The 27,748-nt window shown below is 37.4% G+C and overlaps 1 long non-coding RNA gene across 1 annotated transcript; it reads left to right on the forward strand.

Annotated features, from left to right (window-relative positions):
- Window positions 1-27,124, forward strand: LOC144588110 (uncharacterized). The gene is made up of 2 exons (XR_013543459.1): window positions 1-8,455; window positions 16,844-27,124. It is a non-coding gene; the product is annotated as an uncharacterized LOC144588110 (long non-coding RNA).
- The last annotated feature ends 624 nt before the right edge of the window (window positions 27,125-27,748 follow it).

A 27,748-nucleotide genomic window follows, 5' to 3' on the forward strand; every position in this document is an offset into this window, starting at 1 on the left:
CACAAGCCTCCAGGAAAAAATTAGGTTTGATTGATTTGAATTTGAAATGAAATTAAGCCCTTCTGAAGAAGTAGCCTAAACTACCTCAAATCCCTCCCCAAATTCCCAGTAAAGTTGATGATGATTGGTAAATGATGATGAAAAAGAAAAATATAAGTCTTTGCTTTGCTGCCACAAAAGCGAATCCACAAGAGTACCAGCAAGCCAACGAGCAGCAACTGTTTTCACTCCGGTGAGCGTGAACAGAAGTGAGGAATGGCCAGATGGGAAAAGCTTAGGTGAAGTTTCTGTAAAAGTAGATACACCTTTCAGCAGTGCTATTGGCTGTCGAACATGCCAATCCAGGATCTCTGTCCAGATTTGCCAGAGCTTTGAATTGGCACCAGCAAGCTCAGAGAGGCCCCCAAAAGGGGTAATGAATATAGACGTATATGAACAGATCAACGAATAAAACCGAGGAAATATTTGTCAAGCCATATTCGTCCTGGTTTAAAATTTTACAAATACAGACCAATTACTATATGACAAACTGGCTATTTTCGTCAGAAAAACTGGTCTGGTTTTATATTCGTCCCCATCTCTAATTCCAGCCTATGTAAATAAGGACACAGTACTAACAAATGTACATAAGCAAAGAAATAAAATAAAAGCAGAATTTTAAAAAGTTTTGCCAATGAGGCAAAAAATAATTAATTGCTTTGACATTGTTGGTTCTTTATTGGTTCTTTATTGACTGACTAGAGGGGGCAACTGTCATTTTTCCAGAGGGTTTTGTGTTTGTTTTGGTTTTTTTGCCTACACCCCCATCAACCATATCCAGCATAGCTAATGGTGAGGAATCATGGATGTTGCAGAAAAATGAGCAAAATTGGGAGGGCCACATGAATGCTAATCTGGAGGGCTAGTCTTTGTTTTAAACTGCAGCTCCTATCTTCTGCATGATGGCAAACCAGGAATCCGCTACAGCCCAACTCATTTCTGGTTTATTTCTCCTCTCTGATGCCTCAAAGAGGAAAAGGAAAGAACAGGAGGCAAAGTTCTTGAGCTTAGTGCTCTGTGCTGGCTAACTCAGCTTGTGTAAGTAAGCCTGTTCTTCTACTGTGTGAAATACACTATGTAGTCATTCTACGAAAGATAGCAGATAAAGCCGCTAACGGTCTGAAAATATTATCATTGCAATGTTATTTTATTATTTTAGCAGAAGACTATTGAAATTCATTGGATTTACAGGATCGTGCACTTACATACATTGATTTCAACAGGTCTCTTGTAAAAATGATCAAGGCCTAGTTTTTTTTTTTAATTCTCTTATTTATAGGGCACCTTTCTCCCAATAAGGGGACTAAAATCCGTGTAGTAGATTTGAGTCACTGAATCAAGTGGTAAGTCGACAGTATAATATAAATCCCATTGCTTCAATTGGCCAGCTCTATTTAATATTAGAAATTGGATCCAGGTCTAAATACGGAACCAACCCATTGGCATTTAAGCAATCCCATGCATATCTACCACAGCCTAGAAATAATGCTGGCATTTAATGTATTAATATTAACATGATCACTTTCTTATTAAAGAGGAGGACAAGACAACTGAAAGCAATGTATTAGAAGCAGAGGTGGTACCAGCAGCATGGTACTTTCAAAATTCTAGTTTCTTGGCAACCCATTCCACCGGTTTAACACAAAGGTGATTTTTTAGATTGCTGTGTTAAATCTAACAGATACTTCCAGGCTCCAGTAAGCCCAACTACATCATCAAATACCTTGGGATTTGCCCCACTTATAAAACAGATGAATTTGAAGTATTTTTCCACAACCTAGGTGATGCAAAGGCTGAATCGAAACCATCTAGGGCATTTGGCTTTCAAAGTGGCTTTTTTCCTCTCCTGCCTTGAGCCTTCATCTTTTTTGTTGCCAGAAGGATTTGGAAGGTGTGTTGTTGTTTTTTTCCTGTGAGGACAGGGGTGGGGTTAGTGTCTGTAGAGGAGGAAGAGGGAGGAAGAGTGGAAGAAAACCCACCAGCAAGGAAAAAAGAAAAAAAAGAAAAGGAGTGAGAGAGCTGGGCAAGCAAAGAACGAGGGAAGAGTGGTATGTGTATGAACGGGGAGGGGAGTAGGGAGAAAGGAAAGAAACCACCACAGCAGTACCTGTGCCACCTGTTTGCATGGGGAGGGCCTGCAGGAAATCACCTGACTGACCTCTTGCTTGCTTGCACACACCTGTGTTATGAGTAGATAGTGTGTGCATGAGTGTTTCTGACTGAGGGGATGCATGTGAAAGGCAACAGAGCAGGGTTCATTAAGCACAGGAGTGAATTGGCAGAAGGAAGTCGGGGGGGGGGAGAGAGAGGGATGTGAAATGCTAAATTCGAAACAGTTTTTTTTCCCAGGGACTTCTCTCTTTTATCAGAGAAAAGGTGCTTCCATTCTAGACAGAGATCCGAGGTGAGAGGTGAGGGAGGGAATCCCAATAGTGTGTGTCCGTGCATCTCAAAGCCACGTCTGTTTTCTCTCTGCAAGAGCCAAGAAGGGAGAAGGGGGACTGGGGCTGAACCTTCCGTAGAAGTTGAGATGCAGAGAAAGAAAGGGAAGAGGAAGGGGATGGCATAGGATGTTGTACGTGTACACGCACATGCATTTTAATAAGATCACGGAGGGGGTCCCTTGTGCAGTTTTGATTGCCAGAAAAGGATTGGCAGGCAAGAAGGGGAGGTTGTGGGCTAGAATGCGAGTTGCATGGCATCCAGTGCAAACAGTGAACTCCCAAAACGTTCTACGGCCCCCGTGCGACCACTGACTGCGATTAAAAACATAACGCAAGCTTCAAATCAAATCGAACCCAAGCCAAATCATTCCAGTTCAGCTCTCCAATGTAGCCACGCCCAGTGTCCATCGCCAGAAAGTGCCTATATCCACTCAGTTTGGAGTACTTGCTTCTGGTACGTGAGTATAGAATTGCACCCTAATGGTACGGTCATTGTTTAACTTTATAAATGTGGGAATGCTTGTTTGCCCTGAGAAAATCTGTGGGAAACCTTCAATTACAAGTGGGCTGAATTTTCAAAGAATGTGTTTTCACTTTGCATACAGTTAATTGTCAATTAAGATAAAAGGTTAAAACAATAGCAGGCAGCAAGATTTATCTTTACTTAGTATGTCAGTTGTCTCTTAATTACAGGTTTTTCATAGGAGTTTCAGACATTTAGCAAGGTTGTTTAAAACATCCTCTGATACAAAATGAAAGGGAATATTAAGTGACACATAGAGTGTTCTTTTCGGAAGCGTTTCATTCCATCTTTGAGTCAAGGGCATGAGAGAGAAAGAGAGACCCAAGAGCTTTAAATAATTTGCCCCAAATTAATTATCAGTTATTGAATAATTAACGATCCTTGACAACTTTTTTAATGATTAACAAATCAATGGAACCAGTGGAGATTTCTTCACCCACCCACCCCCGATGTCGGTAATATAATTCTTCCTTGTAAAAATTGCAGATGAATTGACCAAGGGCAGTGGAGAGAAAAAAAATCTCTTCTTTATCAGCACTCAGTGAAAGATTTGTTGTAAAGTATTGTCAGCAGAAAATACTACAGTGTGTATTTATCTACACAATTCACATCTGAACATGTATTGCGTATTTTCCTATTAAAAGTACAGCTATAATTGTATTCTCCACATTTAAAGAAGAAAAACTAAGATTTTTTAAAAAGTCATTGTGTATATACCGAGTACTACCTTTCTAGGGCACAAGCAATAAAGACTTTAAAGACAGCCTGGTTTTATTTGGCACAAGTCTCTGTGGGCTGCAGTCCATGAAGTATCATCAAAATAGGCAGACATTTATACTCAAAGGTATGAATGGGTGGTTGCCTGGGCAGTAAAAATGCTAAAGATAACATGGGTGGTTGATGAGAGTCATTCAACAGTCTCTGATAGGTGGTAAATATATGCAAATATAGATTAGACTACATGTGGCATTCATTGCAGCCAGATTTACCTATAAGAGCTTTACTTACATTCCACCAGCAAAAACTGGTCCATGTATACAGAGGAGAAATTCAATTTATGCAGAGACCTTGGGAAAGTTAAGGTTTTTTGATTACAACAACAGGAATCCTCCAGCCAAAGTGGATCAGAGTAGCCAGGTCACTGCAGTAGCCTGGCTAGCTAGCCTCCAGGCAGGTGGGAGCACTCGTGTGTCATCACAAAACGGCATGGAATCAGAATACAACAGGCTATTCAATATATCATAGCACTTAGAAGGTTCAAGGGGAGGTGTTTTTAAAGCATTGCACTGTTATTTAGAGATAACATAGAATGCAGAAACAAATTATTTCTGGCACACACATTTTTTGTAAACATGAATCTAATGCTCAAGTACTTTTCTGAATGTCATTCTCTGGGGAGGCAGCAGTGTTAGTCTGTTACAACCATCACCACAAGAGTCTTGCAGCACTGCAGATACAAGCAAATTTATTATGGCATTAGCATTTGTGGAGTCTACAAAAAAAAATCCTCATACCACCATAAATTTGTTCACGTACTTGCCACCAGACTTGTGCTTTTCTACCTAATCACTATTTCAGTAATTGGAGAAAGACCTACTCTTAAAGCGTTCTTAATTCCCCAGTATCAAGCATCCTGCAATTAAATAACACTTTATTGGAAAGTAGCACACTTGTCACAGTTCTGTTCTACCATAAGTAACAATTCTAGCATGAAATCATGAACACATCCGATATTGTTTTTCTAGTAAACTAAGGCATCGGATAGAGTAAAATCATGGAACCATTAATAAAGCCTAAATCTCAGTGGAAAGCTCAAATGTTCAAATTTTATTTTATTTTTATTTCATTTTCATGCCCCATATGACATTTGAAGAGCTTTAGCAACAGTTCCCCACTTTTTTTTGGAAGAGTTTTCAGGTGTTGTCATTGGGCAGCTTGGTACCCTCGGTAATTTATCCTTGTGTCAGGAATGGAGAACCTTCAGGCAGAGAGGCACAGGTAGACTTCTAGCTCATCCCCACATTTCTTGTTTTCACTCACTAACCGTTAGAGGGAAAAAAGGATTTTTTAAGACTTTTAAATGATATGCACAGAACGGAGCTGTGCTTGCTAGCAGGAAAGTTGTTTCATGGAGCTGAACTGGACTTTGTCAGCAGGCAGGTTGTTGCATAGATGTGCTTTGCAGCCTGGTAACCTGTTGCATCAAATTCACCTGTGCTTTGTAGGCATAAAACTTGACATGATAAAGCTCACTGCTCTGTTGATGTGCGTAGAATTGAACAGTTTATCATGCCAATAGTTTAAAACCATATGCAACCAGAGATGAGGTCATTGCAGCACGTGAAGGTAAGGGAAAAGAGTAAAGGACAGGAAGGGTAGTGATCCCTGTTATGCAATCATTTTGACATGTGAATCATGATGTATTTTGCACAATAACTGTGCAAACTTTGATGTCCTGTGCTATTAAGTACCTTGCCATGTTGTCTATATAGAATATATTTTTTAGAAATGTAGTAGTCTGAAGCTTTAAATGAGAAAGTGGCATCACAGAAAACCATAAAAGGATCAGCAGAGGTGAGAGCAGAGGAAGGAAGGAAGGAAGGAAGGAAGGGAGAAAGGAAGGGGGCTATAAACTGGTATTAGACTTGTGTTGCATCCCAGTATAAATAGTGAATTCCCAAATCAATCCACAGCCCCTGTGTGAGCACTAACTGTGATTCAAATGTAATACAGGCTGAAAATCAAATCCAGTGTAGTCGCACTCTAGTTCCATTCATTCAAATGAACCCACTTTAGTAGTGACTTTCTTTAGTATAATCAATCATAACAAGAGTAGGCTTATTTGAACCAATGGAGGAGTTACCTCACCTTATCACCACCAATTCAATGAGCCTACTGTAGTACAATCTGCTAGGCTAAGCAACTAATTTCAGTGTGGTAGAAATCCTGTTGACTAGATACACCTGGATAATGCAAAGTTGTGCAAACCCTTGCAAAATTTGCACCAAAGCAGAAATCTTATAAAGGAAGCAGTTCTGCAGACACAGTTGCAGGTTATTTGTGTGGTTAGAAGCTTGGCCAATTGCACAGTCAGTTCTGCTATTAGTTGTGCAGTTAGTAGTGCAATCAGACTATGCCAAGTAAAATACTTTTCTAGCCAATGGTTAGAAGCGCATGTGCTTTGTGTGTGTATTTTGCTAACATACTACTATGCAGCTTTTCCCCTACTCTGAGACAAATTCTTGTGTATATCCATGGCTGCTGCTACATTTCTTTTCAATCTGTTTACAGTAATTTACAAGTTTAAAACATTTTTCTGTTGTTTTTTTTTGAGGGGGGTTATTTTTAATAGTGCCAGATATATAACCCAGAAAGTTTTGTTGTTTGCTTTCTTTGTTTTTATTAGGCATCTTTTTGATAAAGAGGTGGGTTAGACCTGGTTTTGCTACTTGAGAGTTTCAAAAATTACTTTTAAGACGTACTTCTTTACAGATACAGCTCCAAACGACAGAGTTGTTTTATTTGGTTCAAGTCTATGTGGGCTGCAGACCATTTCAGTTACATTTAAAAAACTAATTATTTTCTTTTTGTTCAAAGGGATCCAAAATTACTTCTAATTAAAATTTAAAAACGTCACATGATGCTGGCCTACGATGTAGAACATGTCTGTATGGTGAGGCCACACCACCCCCATAACTATAAAAATAAGTAAAACCAGAGAGTGAAGCTACAATGTAGCTGTTACATAACTGACTTAAATCTTAATTATTGAAAAAAAGAATGTGGCAAGTAACTCTGTACTTACTGTATACTGTAATGTGTTACTCACTGCATACTCTGTCATGAGTTACGTCCAAGCTCTGATTTTCAGGATAGCTACTTGCAAAGCTAGAAAATCACAGCATGTTTTATAGGGGATGTATAATAATTTGTAAGGCATACCACATGAGGAGAAAAAAAGGACGACAACAAATCTTCATTTTAAAATGTTATCTTTCACACACCCCAAATTCTGGAACATTATTCTATTACAAAAACAGGCCAAACTAAATTGGAGGGATTAGACAAAAGCAAACTCAGGCTGTGTTACCACAGGAGGCAATGTTTCATAATCATTGTTACACAGTGCAAGGATATTAAAACAAGACCAGGATGCAAATAGCACTGGGACAAATATCGCTGGCAAAGTCTATGCCAAATTACTCAGTTTTTCAAACAAAATAATCAGGAAAGACTAAGAGTACATTGAACCTTGTGCATGTCTACTGGGAGGGAAGCCTCATTGAGTTCAATTTAATTGCCAGGTAAATATGGATAGGATTACAACCAGTGACATTTTAAAAGTATAGCGTTCACTGCTTCTTCTTTGTAAACAGTGGGGCAGTTTTGATTTTATTTAGCAACGAAATACACTTAAAATAATAAGAGTAGTGATTTCAAATGGAAGAAGAGCTTCCCCGAATAATTGGGACAAGGGGCTGGAAACAGTTTCAATCCCCAGATACATGGAAATGGCTGTTAAAATATCTGGATTTTGCAGAAACGAGCAAGCTAATAAAAGATGTACCTGGGAGGGATCGATTTCCATAGCAAAAAATTGAAAACCATGTGACTGAAATGAATAGCTCTTGCGGTCATTTTTGGCTGGAAAGGATTTCATATTTATCAGTGTGTGAATACAGATTGAGGTAGTTAAATATTTCATTTATTTTTTTATGCAACTAATTGTTGTTGAACATGTGTGACATTTGAAAACAACAACACATTATTTTGGAAGTGTGCTGCGTTACTTTCAAGGTCACATACTGCATTACAAACTTCAGTGTTACACTTAAGATAGTATTTACAATTTATACAACAAAACAGCAAAGGGTGGGACAGTCAAGACAATATTTTACTAGAGGGGAAAAGAAAAGAAAAATAGAGCAGTAACCATCCACTACTAAGACTAGTTTACATCTGTCTTGATTTCCTCAAAAAGTTAGCAGCTTCATCGAAAGATGAAGCAGTTTACCAAGGAAAGCACACCATGGAGGCAATAAAAAGACCAAAACTGTTGATCTACCTATGCTTCTTTTGTATACAAAGAGAGGCAACCATACAGATAATTTCCAAGCCATTTTAATAAAGCAAGGCTGCAGACTGAAACCAATCCAATTGTGAGCAAATGACACTGAACTCAGTGGGACCTATATCTGGGGAAATATGTCCAGAACCAGGGTGGAAGCAAATTGGTGGGGGTGGGGTGGGGGCTGAGAGGGTGCTTGAAGGAGTCATTTGTTTGCTTGCTTTGCTCCACTATTACATTTCTGCTTTTTATTTTATGTGCCATAATACAGTGAGGTGGATCCAGGATCTGCGTTCGATGGACAGAAGTGCTGCACAGGTGGTATCTACACTCAATATTTAGAAGCCCTCCATTTCCCATCAGGCTTCATCATCCCACTAGGTATGAGTAATATTTTCAATGCTGCCATGAAAAGGAAGAGGCATACCAAAGTCAAGACTGTTGGGGAGGGTAATTTTTTCTTAACTACAATTCCCAGAATGCCCCAACCTGAGGAATTTAGGAAGCCAAAATTTAAAAAAAAATTCGGTGGTCTGTGGAGATTATGCTAAAATGGATGAGTCCCAGGCACTACACTGGGTATGCCCACAATATCAGATCCAAAGGGATTCAGTCACAATAGACATCTTCATGCATATATTTAATTTAGTCTGTCTCAAGGTCTTACACTGCAGATACATATAGTATGAAAAGGAGATTTTTACTTATCTGCTAGCCTTCAGTGTAACAAGTATATCAAATGAACAGTTCTTTTATTGTTGTTTTAAAATTTACAGATAAGTTTTAAAATACCATTTCTGGAAGAGGAAAAAATGGCTTTTAAAAGACACTGTCTAACAGACGCAATGTTTCAAAACCAGTTTTGTTTTCTTGAGTTTTGTTTTGTGTTTTATAAAACAAAATATTGTGTGCAGGGAAAGTAAATGTTTCCATGATGTTGTTATTTAAATTGTTCTTTGAAAAAGATGTTTGAAAAGCATAATACTTTCAGCATCATTTTTTCTACATCTTTTTTGTTCCCACAAGGATGACACTGTCTTTTAAAACTTTCAGTAAAATCCACAAAGGGAAATATTGTTGATCATTATCTGATATTGTGCTTTTTATTAAAGAAGACAGGGAGTGGAAATAATGGGAATAATCTGTTTGGGAGTGAGTTGAAATAAGTTTCAGAATAGAACTTTACCTCACATGAAAAGACAGGTGTGAGCTGTAGAAGGAGGGTGGACCAGCTATTTGCTCTTACCTATCACATACAATTATAACTTCTGGGTTCACACAGATGGCCGAGTTAACAAAACGGGGAAGAGGTGGGGAGAGGGGGAATTTGGTGAGGCATTTTTTCCCCGGCTATTGTTCCCATGCTGTGTATTCGTAGGATGTGCAAAAAAGAATTAAATCAAAACACTGATTAAAAATGCATAACATTAATGTCGCAACACTGAGTTTGTCAAATATTGAGAACCTCAAACAGCTTCCCTTCCTTTGCAAGGATGATTGCTGCTAAAGGCAATGCAATGCCAACCTTTCAGAGGTTTAAGAAGCCTTTTATTGTACTTTGGGAAAATAACTATTTTTTATGTTGTTGTTTTTTTAAAAAAAGATTTTTGTTTTGTTTTGTTTTGTTTGCTCAGATCAGATAAATGTTATGGGTCTTTTATTCATCATTTTTCAACTTATGTGTATTGACATTTTTCCACTTGAGTCTTCCAGGGCTCCAAGTTGGGATGTCAAAAACTGTGCTTGCAGAAATGAAAGTATCCTCATTATGCAAATTTGGGTTCCACTGATAGGCATGTTCTGTTTTATAAATTACATCCTCTTGTCAGAAGTCAAATTGTATTTGAATAACTTCACGGAAATTGTCACCAAGATTTTAAATTGTGCGCCTTGTGTGCCATTCTTGATTTAGTCAATGAGTAAAAAATGGACATATGTTGATTTTAAAATGTGTGCATGATTGTTTTGTCATAAGTGTTATTTAAATGAAGCCTAGATGCATATGTAATTTTTGTGTATATTTTTGTAAAGTTTAGCATCAAATATATGTTAATCTTTATATTTAGTAAAATATGATAAATGGTACCGCTTGCTGTATATTTTAGTCTTAACAAGTTTATTTTCTACAAACATACTTGAAAATATTTCCTGTAGGGTAAAATAAATATACATGTTGTGGTAAAAAATAATCAAATCTAAAAGTTAAAATGAAGTGAACTCAAATTATGAAAATCATTTTAATCTTCTATAAAAAGGTTACTTTCCTTATTTACATTCTCATGAAATTTACTAAAACACACACACACCACACAGCTGTACAACTGCTTCTCTTCTGGAGGATACTGGGCTCAAATATAAAATAATTTCTTATTGTGAACAAAAGCAATTTAATTAAAAATACAATTGAAACTCATTAAACAGAATCAATATGATTTCAGAAAAGAATGTATTTATATAACAGTACATACTGGCATGCCTTTTAATTTGGAAAGCACTATATTACTTTTTTAGAAAAAGATTCTGATGAGATATGTTATCACCAAGCTCTGTGCTTAGCAAAAAAAACACTGCTAAGGCAAGGTTTCAGAATGACTATTATTGCAGTTGGAATAATCTTTGATGTTAAGAAAAGTGGAAAAATCAAAGCGAAGTGCTAAATCTGGTCATTTTTCAAACATATTATTCTTGTCAAGACAATATATAAAATAAATCACTGGGTTTCTTTTTTTTTTTAATTTCCCCAGAAACCTTTTATTCATTTTTAGTCAAAGTATGAAAGCATTGAGGAGGATAAAGAAAATGTGGAAGACTTCCGAAAAAAAAAATTGTTATTATGTCTATTTTTATTAAACAGTGACACCAGTGATGTAAGGGGAGTCTGGCTCAGAAACATGAAATGTGTTTCTTTCAACCATTGGCATTCATCATATTTGTTCAACTCCTAAAATGAATATACAACAGATTCCTCATACTGCTTTCCAAAGCCATTTGACTGAGTTTTAAACCCTTGACAGTAACAAATACAAATTGCACCAGCCCCAAAAAATTGTTGGGGCTAATTTTAATATTAATGAATTCTTTACAACCTCAGTTCAGCAGTTTCGATTAAGCTTTAATTAGTAGCCAGAGGGGAATCCAAAACAAAAATAAGGAGTTGAATTGCTAATTAAGTTACTTTGATGAGGTAGAGTTTTAGTAAAAGACTCATTGTTGTTGCCTATGCAGGTTCTGACAAGCTAAAAATACTAAAGATTATCATTATTGTAACTAACATCATACGTTGCCACCCGATTTTCTGCAAGAAGACAGTTCATTAGAGTGCAACACTTTGGCCTGTCAGTACTAGAATTAAAGTCTCGTTAATAAGATAGCAGTCCTTGGGAACTAGAGGCCATAGTAAGCAACCATAGCTTTAACTCAGTGATAAATTAACTAATGTTTTCACATTTCTAAGTGTAAAGTCTTAACAACTTCTGTTTTTCCTATCCAGTACATGTTGTTTATCTGAGATATATGATGGTACTTTGATCCTGACTGTTTAATATGTTTCATACAGCTTATTTGACAAGAATATGAAATATATTTTCTCCCAACACTGGTATGAAATGTTGTGAAACCATAGACCCAGCATCCCTTTTACTTTTAATTTAAAATATCCTTGTATTTATTACACCATCTTTGATAACAAGTTAACATCTGAGTAGCCTGATATCTTATGTCAAATGTTTTATTAAACCTGAAAAAAATCAGATATGCATTTAATATGTATTTTATCTAACATATAAATGTAGTGTGGGTTCTACAAGGGTTCTAATTATAATCATTGAACTGTTTCAGTGATCAGAATTTGACCGAGCGTTCTTACTCCCCCCCCCCTTCTCTGTATGTGTGTATTTTGCATGCACTCATATAGTACCATCCGTTATCTTAGAAAGGATTGGGAAGCATAATGTGCTTTGTCTATACTTTGATGTTTTCTATAATTTGTATTTCATCCGTTTTGCTTAAGGTTTGAAAGCCCGCATACCCAGTAACTAAGGGATAAGAAGAGACAGAAAAATAAATGATATTGTTTCTGGGGTATTAAATATAAGCCGGGCTATCACAGCTACATAGCACTAGCGAATTGTAATCAGGTGCTTTGACTTAGCACAGTTTTGTTTCATAATCAGAGCAGTTGCCATACATTGGAAAACCTATCTGCCTATGTCTTAGGGGTTTCATACCTCTGTAACAAATCCAAAAACTCATTTTATAATACCTTAAATCTACCCATTGTAATGTAGCTCCACTAGTGTAAATCCACATCAAACTTTCCTCATGAATGTTGCCAGAAGATTACGTATATTATCACTGAAAGCAAAAAAGAAAGGAGCAATGAATTAGAATGCAGTTGATACTGCAAAAATAACTTTGGCTAAATCTTCTTTTAATGCATAGTTTTGCAATTTTCTTTCACTCAGCATGAAACTGATTAAAAGCTGCTCATAAGAAAGGCTTTGCACAAACAGATGTATTGTTTAATATATTTACATCTCTAAATGCTTGAAAATGTGAACTGTATTAGTGCAAGATGGTAGTAACTGAACAGAAGGACAGAATAGGATTCATCACAGTGTGGCTATTTAAATATACTGTACTTTCTCTTGTGGTATTATTCTTGCCCAGTTAATACATGAATCCACCCTGGTAATGCAAAACCTATTAGAATGAGTATTCTGCATTATAAGATCATTGTTAATGCCATTATATTTTGAACCAATATGTATTTGAAACCATAAGCAAGCAAACAAATAGGATGGACCTTTTTGAGGAACTTTGAGTTTAATATTCAAGCAACCTTCTTTCAGAAATATATACATGTCAGTAAACTTAATAATAATATATTTTCCCTACAGAATTGTGTTCATATTTCTTTGCTTTAATTCTGACTGTTGGGAATGTCCATAGGCAGTTCTTAAATATCTTTCATAGGAGGGCTGGAGGAATAGTAACTTATCTTTGAAGCAAGCAGAAACAAGGTAAGAGTTTTGAACGAATGTGATTAAGATGCCACAAATCTTCCAAACCAAAACATTCACTTAGTAAATTGCTGATTCGTTTGTGAAACCTAAGCTATTAACACCACCTTAATGTACAAGCTCTTGAACTTTAGCAGAATTTTCACTGATGGTTGGTGATGAGATTACTAATTTTTTCTATTTTTTTATTCTACAAGAGATAAACCAATAAGACAAGAATCCATCCTTGGCAAGGATTGCTTTTTAAAACAATATTTTAATTGCCTTTATTTTGAAAACATTTTGAATCGGTTAGAGAAAGGGCAAAACAGGAAATGCTTAGGTGCCTGAGTGGTTGATGGTGGGCAAACCATTTTTCTCTTAACTCCAGCAGCAACAGACAAAAATAAGCACTTGGAATAATCTATTTTGTAGAAAATGGACAAGTTGTAACAAAATGGTTGCTTCCTCTTGTAAGTCATGTCCTTTGGGAGCCTTTCTGGCACTGCTTTATCAAAGTTGATTTTTTTAAATACATTTTTTAAAAAATCCAGGTCCTTGTAGACAATAAATTGTGGATTATATTATTTTAAAGGATACCGAGGGATGCAGAAAATATTGTCGACAAGCCATCCCAATTTCAGCACTTTATGTACATAACTCTTTCATTGACACAATTGGAAATAAGATGACTGGATCTTATTTGGTTGGATCATGCCCCATGAGTTTTGAAATGCACCATTTCTTCTGTGTTCTAGAAAGTGCTTTTAGAAAGGATTAATGAAATACTATAACTTTAGAGAAGGGAAGTTGGGGCTGCTTATGTTTTTTATTTTAAGAAAACCAGGTTATTTGGTTGGTTGTTTCTAAAAGATACATGAAAGAAAGGGCCAATCACAGTTTCTTTTGCAATGAGATATATACAGGCCAATCACAGTTTCTCTTTCAACTATACACACACACACAAACACACACACACATGCATACATATATGCAGTTTTGACTACTCAGAAGTTACTTTATTTCTCACAAGATTAATAAGAAGGCAAGAGAAACTCACTTATTTACAGCAAACTGAGGATGACTCTTTAATTATATGAATTTGTCCAATAGTTTGGATCAGAAATGTAAAGTGGATGAGGACTAGAAACAGGGTCTTCTCATTTTCTTCACAACTCCCACTCCAAAGACACTCACCTCTGTTCGCCTTTGGGTGCCAGATGAAAATCTCATTTCTTTGAGGTGTTTAGATCTATTCATTTTAAGTTGGACTTGAACTGCAGGCATTCCCTCTGTTCTGCTGCATTGTTGCTTCCTTGTCATCTGATTCCATGCATTTCATCATTTTAATCTTTCCTCAGCTGCTTTTAAGCAACAACAAAAAACAAAAACAAAAACGGAGAATATGTGATCAACGTGAATACACTCTCCAAATCTGTGGCATCATTTATAGGAAGTATGAAACTGTCTCATATATTATAGAGTACTGGACTATTTATATCCATATGATCTCTCCTGGCTAGCAATGGCTTCTAAAGGCTTCAGGAACAGAGGTGCAAGAGAGTGAATATGTGACCCTGTACATAGAAAGCATAATCCTGCATTGAAATGGAAGCTCTCACATTTACCTCTGCAATTAAGCTGAGCAAGATGAAATCATGAAGCAGATATAACAACATGAAATACATTTGTTTCATGATTGCCTGATCAGCCGGATTCTGGCTTACCATTTAGAATCATGACCACTGCCACTTGGCTACTCCTGCCAGTGCAATAGGCTAAGTTGGCCAGCAGCTGAAACCTTAGTCTGAGGTTTGAACTGTGGGACCTATGGCTTGTTGCAGTCAAACAAGCCACGAATCATAAAGTAAAAACATCCCTGGCTTCGCAATTCTGCCTTGTAAAGGACAGAGTAAACTAGGAGCCCGATTTGAAGGTAAGAACTGGATCCCTGGTACAGTCAACTGTTCCAATTGAGGACAGTCGCCAAGCGGGAGAGACTGGGCTGTGCGCCCGAATGCTCAGCTCATGAAAGATAACCATGATTCTCTGACATTTAGGTTTATGGTTGTGTGAAAGCACAACAATTAATTCTTAAACAGTTAAAGAGCTCTAAATAGCCAATCATTTGACATAACAAAATCACTGCATGAGCAACATGTAACCTATTAGTCTGTAGGAGGACCAAAAAATGTGTAAAATACTGCCTTTCAATTAGAGTTCAGAATGTAATTATTTTATTTAAATACATACAAATATTTATCGTACATCCTTCTTTATAGATTGAGGAGAATAGGCACTGAACTCGTTAAGCCCAAGACAAACATTCAACCTTTGTCATAGAATATCAAAATGCACACACCAGAGTACTGAGACTCAGCGTGGGAGACTGACATGAAACCTTCTTTGCTTCAGAGAAGATGTGTTCAGAAGGCTGGAGACAAAACAAAACCCCAGGAGCACCAATGCCTTCAGACAAATTGTGCCCAACTTCACTTATGTGTAAAAGATTTTTTTTTCTTGAGATGTACTGTACGCTGCAACATTAATGTCATGCATTACTGGTATTATGGTCGGTGGAGCCCTTATAAGCAACCGTCTGCTTCTTTAATATTTTCCTATTTGCCTGCAGATTGTACCAAAGAAACATTGCAGTAAAGTTAGGTCATACGTATGCAACTTGCAAAGTTCTTTATGTTGCAGGATGATTTTGTTGCAGTGAATGTAACACTGGCAAAACCTTGTTTGCTGGAGTGAAAAGGGCCAAATTTATGATCTGGGAACAAGGAAGCTTGTAGGAGAGAGAGAGAGAGAGAGAGAGAAGGAGGGAGGGAGAGGGAGAAAGAGAGAGAATAATTACACAGTTATCTGCAATATTTACCTCTCTTCAAACAGTAAGACAGTCCATTTAATGGGAGAAAAAGAGAAAAAAATGTGGCCATATTTTAGTGCTTGGTGCCTAATGAGTTCTGCCATCCTTCCCCAGTAGATGGTTATTGTTTAGAGAAGACAAAAGAATTCCTCCTTTGTCTTTCATTGCCAACTATCAGAGCCTATTACTGAAAATTAAGGTTCAATCAAGTTCTTATTCAAAGATAATTAGTGGACAGCTTTGTGGTGCAAAGGATAATGTGACCAAAGTGCTGTATCACAGCAGTGTGTACTGAAGTGTGAAACAGCCCGTTCTCGATCCCTGCTCTTGGGGTCAGACCCCTTCTTCTCAGAGACAATGTGGCAGTCAAAATGCAGCTCTCATACCTGCTGTGATAAAAAAATACACTCCAGTAAATAAATTATTTCAATGCCCCCCTCAAAGTCTTTTTTTTTTTTTTTGGAGTGGAAAAAAATTAAGCCAGATCATTAGTAATAAACTATGACTTCATTAGAATGTCCCACCTAACAGGATTACAGAAGAATGTGTCAATAATTGGCAAAGGTTTGTCTTTCATTAATTAACACCTTTGTATGAATACAAACTTGTTATCCTCACATTTCATAGGTGAAGGATTAGCATAAAAAAAGAGTAACAGCATTTTTGTTTAAAAAGTTGCTTTCAGTGATTTGTGCAATTTATATTTTAAGAATTATTGTTCCCCTTTCCAAAGAATCAATTCTCTAGAGACACTGTTTAATTGGAACTATTGACATAGGGTGTTTTTTTTAAATGAAGATGTAAAGCAGTGGTTTGTTATCTATTTTTCTTTAAAAAATTTTAGCAGGGGGAATCATTTTTGGTTCTGTTTTCCATTCCCACTCCCCCCCCCCAAAGTCCAGGTTTCAGCCTCCTATGAGTTCATGGACCACAGACTAGGAACCCCTGTTTTAAAGGTCTCCATATTAAGAATGGAATCTGTGGAGTACCACCTTGCACAAAAGACTGTAAACCAACCATATTTTCTTTCAAAAATTACTTTCAAAAATATTGTCTATCTTTCATTCTGAACAGATATGTATCATAAATAAAAGTGACATGCCAATAAAGCAGAAATTATCAGATATTACCGCTGTTCCAGAAAGTTAGAGGTTGCTTTTTTCAAGCAGTAACTATAATTTTTATACATGTTTATAGATGTTTGTATTTGTTTCCACCAATACCAAACATTTTCCATTCAAAATTAAATGTGAATAAATTAAACATGAAGTGTTCGTATCCATAGATGTATTCACAAAAGTATACAGTACATAAACAGCCTCAATGCTCAGGTGTACAATTCAGTGAGCTTCAGCTATTTGAATATGATTTTTCAGGTTCTTCATAAAACTATAAATTTATGTGAAATTTCAAAGACCTCCTCCTTACACCAACACGTAGAGATTCCATCTTAAGATTTCTGCCTCAAAGAAGAAATCTACTGATTGTTCTCCAATTGTTGCGATTACGCAGTGCACATAAAATATAGGTCTGTTGATACATGGTTTCATATGAAAACGACGCCAGACAGTCGTCGCTCGAATAGCAGACCTCTGTTAACATGTACTTTCAGAAGAAGGTGTCCTGCCCATGGGGAGAGATCCCCAAATCATGTTGTGATGGTGTCTTGTCATTGACTGACTAGGCACGGAGAATTTTAACTGGTGTTTTTTTAAAAAATAGATACAAAAACCCCAGAATAGGTTTTTGTATATGATTATTTTCCAAACCCACAGAGCAAATAAAATCAAGTTGCTGTACTGCAAGGGTCACACAAACCCAACAGCTGTACAAAATGTATCATGTCCTTCACATTAAACTACCGTACATGTTCAGAAAAGCTGGCAATTATTCACCTGAGTTATCCATTGATATGAAGTTCTCAGTTCAATGCAGAGCAGACTTACAAATCACTGACAGTCACATCAACAAGGCTGAAAATGAGCACCCTGACTTAGAAAACCTGTTCCATATAAGGACCAGCAGCCTCCTCTGGGCCTCCAGAAGGTTGGTTCTCCCTCACTGGAATTGTGCCGCAGTGCTGCTCAGATTCCACACTGGCTCCTGCAAGCTTTTCAAATCAAGAAAAAGAAAAGAACACACATCTGTGTTTGTCCCAAGGTTATAAAAATTACTGCAATGTCTTTCTCAAATCAGATTCTTTAAAAAAAAAATTGTTTCAGAGTTTTTGTTCCAAAGAATTTGTTCTTTCACTCCAAATGTGTTTGTTTGAAGGGCATTTTCCAAAATTAAAAATTTTTAAAAGGTGGATTCTGCATAGCAAACTACTTTTAAAGTAATGTGGGACCAGCTGTAAAAACAAAAGTGGTGTCTGTCTGTCTGTCTGTCTGTCTGTGTTTGTGTTCCTGTGTTTTACATAGTTATGTGTAAAACACAGTTTTTAAATACTGTTTTTTAATTATGTGAGTCACCTCAGGTCCTTTTAAGGAGAAAGGCGGGATAAAAATATTTTAAATAAATAAATATATAATATGTAAGACTAAGTGGATCTTGGATTCCCAGGTCATTTCACTAATGAGAGCTACTATATAATTCTAAACTCTTTTATGTACCACTGAATTTAATAGAGATAAATTTGTATATCCCATGTATATGTGAGGATATGTGAATCTTCTAATGTCTTGAATTTTGGGAAGTGAATCCTGCGGTGTTTTTTTTTTTGTCCTTGACAAGGAATCATGCCATTCTTCTCACCTATGTGAACTGCTGGATATGTCATTGTCCTTTAGAAGTATTCCTTACCTTTGTGAAGACCTCCCTCCCCCTCAAAACACAGCAATGCCACAACAAGGAAAACTGGGATGACCACTGATTCGTTTCATGGACCCGTGCCAGTTTTCAACCTTAGATAAGTTGTCTGTGTCTTTCTTAAAAACCATCCAGTCTTTCTGTGCTTCCTCTGTACCAAGAGACTTGCAGAATGTCTCTTCTTTGAAGGTGAGAAACCTTGTGGCCCTGCCAGATCCCTCACTCAGATATTTTGTGCAATTGTGAAATCCAGAATTGTTGAGAATGAGGAATGTGATGAGTATTCTTCACATCTCTAATAGGACCACAGTCACCGTTACTCCCGGCAAGGATGGTCATTAGTAATCCAAAAGGTTTACTGAGGCTGCTGTATGACATCAGAAGGAGATCATTTTTATTAGCAAGATGTTTGAACGTAGAATGTTGGAAAATGTTGCTCAGCAAGTAAATAGAGAATATGATGGCTGTGGACACACCATTCCTTAGACAGCTATTTCTTGTATTTGTCTGTACCATTCAAGTATGAGAGTGATGTGCATGGCTACAAAAGGAAGTGTGTACATTTTCCTCTCCCAAGTTTTTTTTTTTTTGAAGGCTGTCGTACTAAAAATGTAATAAGTAACTGCTACATCCGTTTTCCTATCCCAGTGCCTCTTTACAACATCCAAAGCCTAAGATCAGTTAAGTAGATTCATGGGCGTTTTTATTCAAATTTGAATTTCAATGTTCCTGTGCTTGTTTTAATTGTTTTAATTCATTGCACCCCCTCTAAGTTATTTTTACAGGAAGGCAATATGAAAATATATATTTATGTCTAGCCACTTAAATACTTAAATGTTTATGTACCTAGTATAAATATACACTAAAATATTTACAATATAAATAAATACTATGTCCAGAACCAAGTTGGTAGTCCCTAACACAGAAGAGCCATTGAATCAATAGAATGTGTTAAACTATTGGCTCACTATTTAATAGCTGATTCAGGGGGGTCTACTATTTTTGAGACTGGCAATAAGATTTAGGGCTATAGAAGGAAATATTCCTAATAAATCATTTTCCATCAGGAAAAACAACAAAGATCTTACAAATTAACTCATTTAGTACTGTATACCATTTTGTGGATTGCAATCTGCTTATGATTACATTATGAAGCTAAATGGAGGGGGCACTTTTCCCACTAACACTTCATAATGTATTTGGTATTAGTATGTTCAAAGTTTAACTGGCACAAAAGTAGACAGCCTCCCAATGAAATAAATAAATCGATGTAATATTCATCAGACGAAACCCAGATATGAAGTTTTTCTATCCAAGATATCGGGCTTCTGATACAATACGGTAAACATTTCACCAGGCATGGTCTGATATTCTTTCCATGAGTCTAAAGGAGAAGTAGTTCTTGTGACATTGCAGAAAGGCTCAAGGAATCAGAAAGTGTTACTGTACAGAGCTTCACTGAGGTCAATGAAATTTCTTACTGCTATATGTAAAATCACAAATTACCTTTACCCTCCAACTGGGGAATGTAAATACAGGAAACCAGAACAGGAAACAGAAACCAGAGCTTGTGTAACACAGTGATTAAGGGGACAAGTTAAGGAGTTGGAGAGCCCTTCAGTCAGAAATGCAGTGGGTGGTCTTAAGCAAGCTGCTTTTAGCTTCAGCCCACATCTGTAATTTGGAGGTTGCCACAATGGCCTACCTTTGGGGCTTGTTGTCAACGCTACTGTGTTTCTGTATGTGAAGCCCTTCAAGCACTTAGGAAGAAATGCAAAAACAGTATTATCATAAGGGCATGCTGTACTAGTTTTAGAAAACAGCTGCATGATAGAAGAAAGCCACTGCTGGAGGCAATCGCAATAGGAACATAGACTTAATAGTTGTTACTAAACTTCCTGAGTGTACCAATTCTTACCTGCAGGTTCAAGCTTCCATTACAGTCTTTTGCTAAAACTGGCCCTGCTTATCATTATAGGCGGAATGACATGAAACGAGGGTTGGGCGGGTCAGGTTTTGCTTGCACAATGGGGCTTTTGTTTCTGTTCTCCCATCCTCACTGAGCTCAAGACCAGACTTGGGGCAGATTGCTTTTTAAAGCTACAAGTCCCAGTATTCTTATGCTTGCCTGTGTTAACTAAGGATTCTAAAGCTACTTTTCAATTTTCCCACTCCATAACAAATTTATCTCATTCACTCAAATCAATCTGCGAAATTTACTGCATGCCTTTTTGGGCCTCAAGTCTCACCATAGTGTTTCCAGAGCCTAAAAAGGCCCTTTACAATTTTCTTTGAAAAGGCAGCTCTGAATTTTTAATCCTAGTCACATCCTAACCATAGGTTCTGGGGAAAAAAACTGAACTGTATGTAATAAATCTTTTAGATGTCTGCTTGTTTTCAGGGTGTTTACAAGTCCGTGTCTGTAGAGTGCAGGAGATGCTCCTTTTTTCTTTCCTTCTTTCCTCCCTTCTTTCCTTTGTAGAAATTATAACATCTGAAAAAACTTGGGGAACCATAGCAAAACTCCTGTGAAGTTCTCCAGAAAGTTAAAGAAAATAGATGGGGAAATGCCTTGAGTTACTAAAATTTTAATTTACTACGAATTAATTAAAGATTAATTATGCCTGAATTGCTCTCAAAATTTTCACTTGCAGTTGAGTATTCAGGGAATTTCCTGAATGTGTGTTCACCAATGAACAAGATAAAGTTTTGAGAAAGAAATCAAGGTACCCCAGTGAGTAAATGCATTTCCTTTATTACTGAAAGAGAATGTTACCGCAACAAAATTGGGCTCTTCTTTGGATTTCCAAAAACGCTTCTTTGTAAAAGTTGATCGGAAAACATGAAAAGAAGAAAGAACTGATTATTTTGAGATACAATTTGCTATCGGTTGATGGACTGGAATCATCTTTCCATTAATGAGACTAAACACAAATCAATACTGAGCAAAATCTTCTTAATATAATTTGGAATATTATAAAAAGAGATTTCCTGGAGCTTTAAGGTATGAGACATCTTGGCTTTTCAGAAACAAGCAATGACTGCTATCTTTGCCATAGCAAACCTGTTTAAAAAGAAATTAATTGAAATTACAATGGTTTTTGATGCACACACAAGTTTTAGTTTGGCTTTTTCCCTCGAAACATCAAGGATATTATCTAATAAGCAATTTCTTTCCTATTTAAAATTTATTGCAAATTGACAGCTACCCATCTGTCTGGGACAAGGCCCTCCAAACCCATTGGGGATACCGGGGGCTCTTTGGGTTTCCTACTGAACTGACCACTAAGCCTAATAAAACTTTTTCCTTATGATGGAGTTTCCTTTTACTTATGGCAAGTAAAGATTAGTTACGCAGACAGAGTTCTGAGGAAAAAACATGATGCAGGTTTGGAACGTGCTGCAGGTGTTCCCTTTCCTAGCTCCTTCTTCCTCCCAACCTTACCAAGACCCAGAAATGAAGCAGAAAAAGGCTTCAACCTTCCCTCCCCCCCCAAAAAAAGATTCTACAAAGTAGAAAATATGGCAGGTAAAAGTATCATGACCTTTCATTCAGTCATTTTATTATTTACCCCCACCTCCCAAAAAGGACCCAAAGTGGATTACAATATCCAAATGGGCAATATTAACAGGTAAAAGCACAATAAATTATTACAATATTTAAAAGCAATTAAACTGAATCATATTAATAGCAGCTTAAACTTTTTAAAAATAATTAGAAAATGAAAATACTTTAAAAAAAACAACCTCATAGACAGTCAGTTACTGATACTGCTTTTTTAAAAAAAAAAACACACACAACCTCATAGACAGCCAGTTACTGAAGAAAAGGCCTGCCTGAAGGTCTTTGCTTGCAGAGGAAAGACAGCAAGGAAGGAACCAACCTGGTCTCCCATGGGAGGGAGTTCCATGGTTTGGGAGCAGTGCCAGAGAAGGCCCTCTCTTGCGGCCTCACCAAACGCACCAGTGAGGTTGGCAAGACTGAGAGAAAAGTCTCTCCTGGGCCTTAGCCCTTGGAATAAGAGAAAGGCTCATATATGGAGAGGCAATCTTTCAGATAGTATGGACTCAAGCGGTTTGGGGCTTTATAGGTCAAAACCAGCACTTTGAATTGAGATGGGAAATGAGCCAGCCACAAGCAGTGCTGTTGTAATAGGAAGGTTATGTGCTTCCCAAAACTAGTCTCAAATCCTTACTTATCTTTTATGGGAACTTTCAAATTAGGAATAAGCAACACTTTTCAAACTTGGTAATGTTAGGAAACATACACAGGAGAAACTGAATGACTGAGCTTCAGTCCTGTTTTGCAGTCATTTCTTTGCCTGGTAAAACAGAGAGCACTGTTGTTCCTCCATAAAGGTCATTACTAGCCCAAAGGCCTATGGAAACTCACAACAGCAAGCACTAATAATATTAGAATGGATTAATAAAGGAACCAAATGATGAAGAACATCTATGGAAAAGAATTCCCAAGTTCTCCATTTATTGTTTGCTTTTCAAATGCATATATCAAATGTATGGAGATTTCCAGCCAGTTTCTTTGGCCACATTTCATGAGGCCATGTGAAATTCTACTCCATTGTGGTGTGTCCAGGGCTCCATCCATTTCGTTTACGTTTTTCGGCATTCTTGCTCTGGTGCATTCCTGTGTCATTCTCTTTTGAAGACGTTGACCATATGATCATATTCAAATAGCCAGGCATCTACAATTTTCAGATCTGCCAAATAGCGAATCAACCTTTATAATTAAAGCTGACAAGCTGACAAGAAAAATGAATGTAAAATTGTATACGTATATGAATGTTTATGTCACATTGCCGTCTGTGCAGTTGTTTTCTCCTTGTCAATAGCCGAAGGCTCATTTCTCTGTACTAGAAGCACATTTTTATACCAAGGCCTTCAGACAGCTCCCCTTCGCCCTAGTGAATTTGCTGATTAATTTTGGATGCTCCTCTTAATTAACACCCCAAAGGAAGTCTAGATTTTCTAGCCTATATTCCATGTAAAACAAGTGAATCTGAAGAACAATGACCTAAGGAGACAAGCGCACTCTGTCCGAATGACATTACAAGAACATTGAATATCTCACAAGTCAAGACCTGGTCAGGCAGTGCCTAGGGAAAACGCAGGCCTTTAATCAGGGCAGAAGTGAAATTCATATTAGTCCGATTTCATTTTCTTTACTGCTGACAAAGAGGGAGTGGGATAGATGCCACCTGACAGTTGAAACATGGTGCCCCTATACCAGAGCGGGTGCCATTGGCCTTGATTAATAACTGGATCCATTTTGTCTTCCGGGCAGATACGCAGATGATGGATATGAGAAAATACAGTGATGTGATTTATAAGGAAATTAGGATAAAATAACAAACTGGGTAATTGCACACGCATCTCAAGAATGGAACTGTGCAGTCAGAAGCGGAGTGCCAGAAAGCTGCAGTCAGATTTTTAGGAGGAGGATCCAGCAAAATTTCAACCCCTGATACATTTTGAGCATAGAGTATCCAAGGGGGAAAACATCAACCATTCTCTGTCTTGAAGAAAGAGAGAATGGTAGGCTCTTAATGCAAATCCTCCATCTCAGGAAAAGAGAGGAAAACAATGATTATACTCAACCAACTGTTGCTTCATAGGCATTACTGGGAAAACAACCCAATTACTTAGTATCCCACAATTTATATTCATGCAGTTAGAACTTACAGGTAATGCTGCCTTTTTCACCACATTCAGAATGCTTCATATTTAATAGCACATGCAACTGCCTTAAGAACAAGGAGCTTTGCCTTAAACCACATCAGACAGTTGGTCTGTTCATTGCAGTGTTGTTGTACAGATTCCCAGGATTTCAGAGGGAAATCATTCCCAGATCTACCTAGAGATGACAGCCACCAAAGATGGGGTCTTAGGCATTTCAAGTATGGGCTCTCATACTTCCTTTTCAGGGTCACCCAATCAACAAGTTGATAAACCATTTCAGAAGTCAACCAGACCATGGAAGATGTTTCATTTGGGGACGACAACTTCCTGAATGTAGTCAGTACAACCATGTATCCTACACCAAATGAATCTTCTTTATTCATATTAGAAGAACCAAAATACAATTCACACAATGCAATATAAAATTAGGCTATAAACTGTCTATAAACACATATAACATACAAATTGGTTTGCAAAAATATACTTTCAAAACTGAGACATGTACGCCAGATAAATTTCTCCTAATAACGGGGAACATCAAAGGTATATGGGACAGCCGACATCAAATTTTCCAAAGTACATGTGGAGGGGGCATAGAATACACTGACATAGGTGTGTGATGTTGCCTGTTTCTCTCCACACTCACAAAGAACGTTGTTGGTGTGAACATACCAATTTCTTAGGTTCACCTTTTTTCTACCAACTCCAGTGTGTAGCCTATTACGTGACTCCCAAATAAGCCAGTTCTGTGAGTGACCAAGGATTAAACTTTCCTGAGGCTTCATCCATTTTAAGAGGTGGACAGCTCTTTCTTATAATGTACAGAACTTAAGCTAATGTACAGGTGATGTTGTGCCTGGAGTTCCTTTAATGCTGAGCTACACGAAATATAATGTCCTTTCAAAAGAACCTGAGAACAGAATCTCTGCAATGCCCTCTCAGCCATCAGCCCCATCACACTCTTGTTAATGGTACATCCGGGAAGATAACATATATTGCAGTCTTCTACAGCTTCAGATAAGTCTAAAGATTCCCTTTAGCTCTCGGTAACAGAGATCCGTTCCCAGCTTCAGGACCGACTGACTGGCTTTCTCTCTCTGCTTCTCAGAGGAGGAGAGAGGACCAGCATGTGCTGTCCTCCTGGCAGTACCTTTTGAACCTTGTTTTGTGTCAATGTAACATAAAGAAACAAGGGGCCTGCGTGTAATTTGGATTTTTCTGAGTATCTCCTTTCCATCTAATGTACTGTTGTGAAATGAAGCCAGTAAAACTATATGGCCGGTCCACCCGGGGGATCTCCTTTGCCATCTTTATTCAGTGACAAATTTGAGTTTCTATGGCTTGTTCCATGATGATAAGCTGCACAATTTACAGGTATAAGTTAACAAATGAGATCAATTAAAACGTCTCACAGTGGCACCTGTCGCCAGGTAAGGTTGCACTAAATGATTCCCACATCATTGTTTCCTGGATGCCATACCATTTGCAGCCTCTCCGCATGGGAGGCAACAATGAGAGGGTTGTTTTCTCATGGTCATGAACCACGAAAGGAGGCCTTATCGTATAGCCTAGGTATATGATTATCATCACTGGGGGGAGTGAGGGGGGCAATAGGAAAAGCAGCCGGAGCATTTTTCAACGCTTTCTGCACAAATGAATGATTGTCTTTCATACCACTCTTGACTGCAGCAGGATCTTGGATTGCTCAATTTGCTACCAATTTGTGTTGTCAGTGATCTTTGTTTGTGGCACTGATTTTTTTCTTTCTTTCTGTGGGATACCTGAATGCATTGCTTTGCTTTTGGCTGTTCACATAGCAATGAACGAATGAACGAATGACTGGAAGATACAGCTTTAGAGGCTTCTAAACTGAAGTTTATGTTGCTAAAAGTAGTAAGAAGAAAATAAAGTTTAGACCTGCAGCTGTCATATTGCACACATATTCCTTCTAGCACCCATACTGTATAATGAAACTTAACTATCGTTTTATGATTGGTCGTATTAATGAAGAAACACATTAAAACATTGTGCTTATCAAGAATTATGAATACTTACTAGAATGAAAAACCTTTAAAATGTACAAAGCAACTTAATCGTAGCACATCCCTTTTAGGTGACTAATTTTGTTGGAAAGCTTTTAAAAGAAGTGATTAAAACCCTCAATGAGGCATTTGCTGTGCATCAGTGGAGAGACCAACGATTTGGATAGAAGGGCAGAACTTTATCATACCTACAGTGGAACTAAAGTTTCTAATAAAATATTTTCCTAAGAGAATTTCTCTCAATTTCCTTTTTCTCATCCTCCAATCCACTTAAGGTCAATTTCTCAGAATGTTCTCCACCATTTTCGTGATGGCTGCCATTTCCAGGCTACAATGCTTAGGGTGCCATGAGGTATGTGTTACTGTCTGTCAGGAAATGGCAACCAAGCTGCCAGCATTGCTGCCTCCAGAGAAACTATTGGAATTTTTTTTTCCTTTCTTCCTGTAGAAATTCAGTCGGTTTCACTTTGCGCATCAGCATTACAGAGCATTTTGAGAGGCCATTTAAAGTAGAGTTCTATGTCCATGTCACACAGAGAGTGACTTTCTACATTACAAAATGCCTTGACCAAAGGGTCTTTATAAAAAAGATGCTCAGATTTTGGGAGACTTTGGGAATTTCTATTTTACCCTGGGAATCCACAAACAGGACTTCTGTTAGCACAACCACATCCATCTTAAATAAAATGAAATGTAATCAGGGGTCTTAAAGACCAATGCATGATATTACTTTCATGCATCTTATGTACTAACAGCAAAAGCAATCTCTGAGTACTAACTAGAGATGGGGACGAACTGTTTGCAAAGACTGGGGAGATTCCCTTCAGGCAGGCTTACCCTGTCTGTCTATTTCCTGTGGATCAGCTGATCCACAGGGGCATAGACAGAGACTAGGGAAGCTAGCTGACAAATGGACAAATATAAAACTATAAAAGGGGTATATCTGTCCCTTTAGTATTCATTGGGGTCTCCAGAACTCATGAATACAAAGTGATGGATTCTTGATGAATCAGCGATATTCAACAAATGTCATGATTCATTTTTATGTTCATCCCGCTCAGAGTGGTATAGATTTACCAGATGAGCGGGATATAAATCAAATAAATAAATAAATAAATAAATAAATAAATAAATAAATAAATAAATAAATAAATAAATAAATAAATAAATACCCAAAACAGCACCATCTATGCATAAGTGCATTGTTCATGCTAACTGGGGATTCTCAGAGTTGTTCTCTCTCTCACTCACTCAC

Source organism: Pogona vitticeps, chromosome 3, assembly GCF_051106095.1.
Source record: "Pogona vitticeps strain Pit_001003342236 chromosome 3, PviZW2.1, whole genome shotgun sequence".
Taxonomy (NCBI): domain Eukaryota; kingdom Metazoa; phylum Chordata; class Lepidosauria; order Squamata; family Agamidae; genus Pogona; species Pogona vitticeps.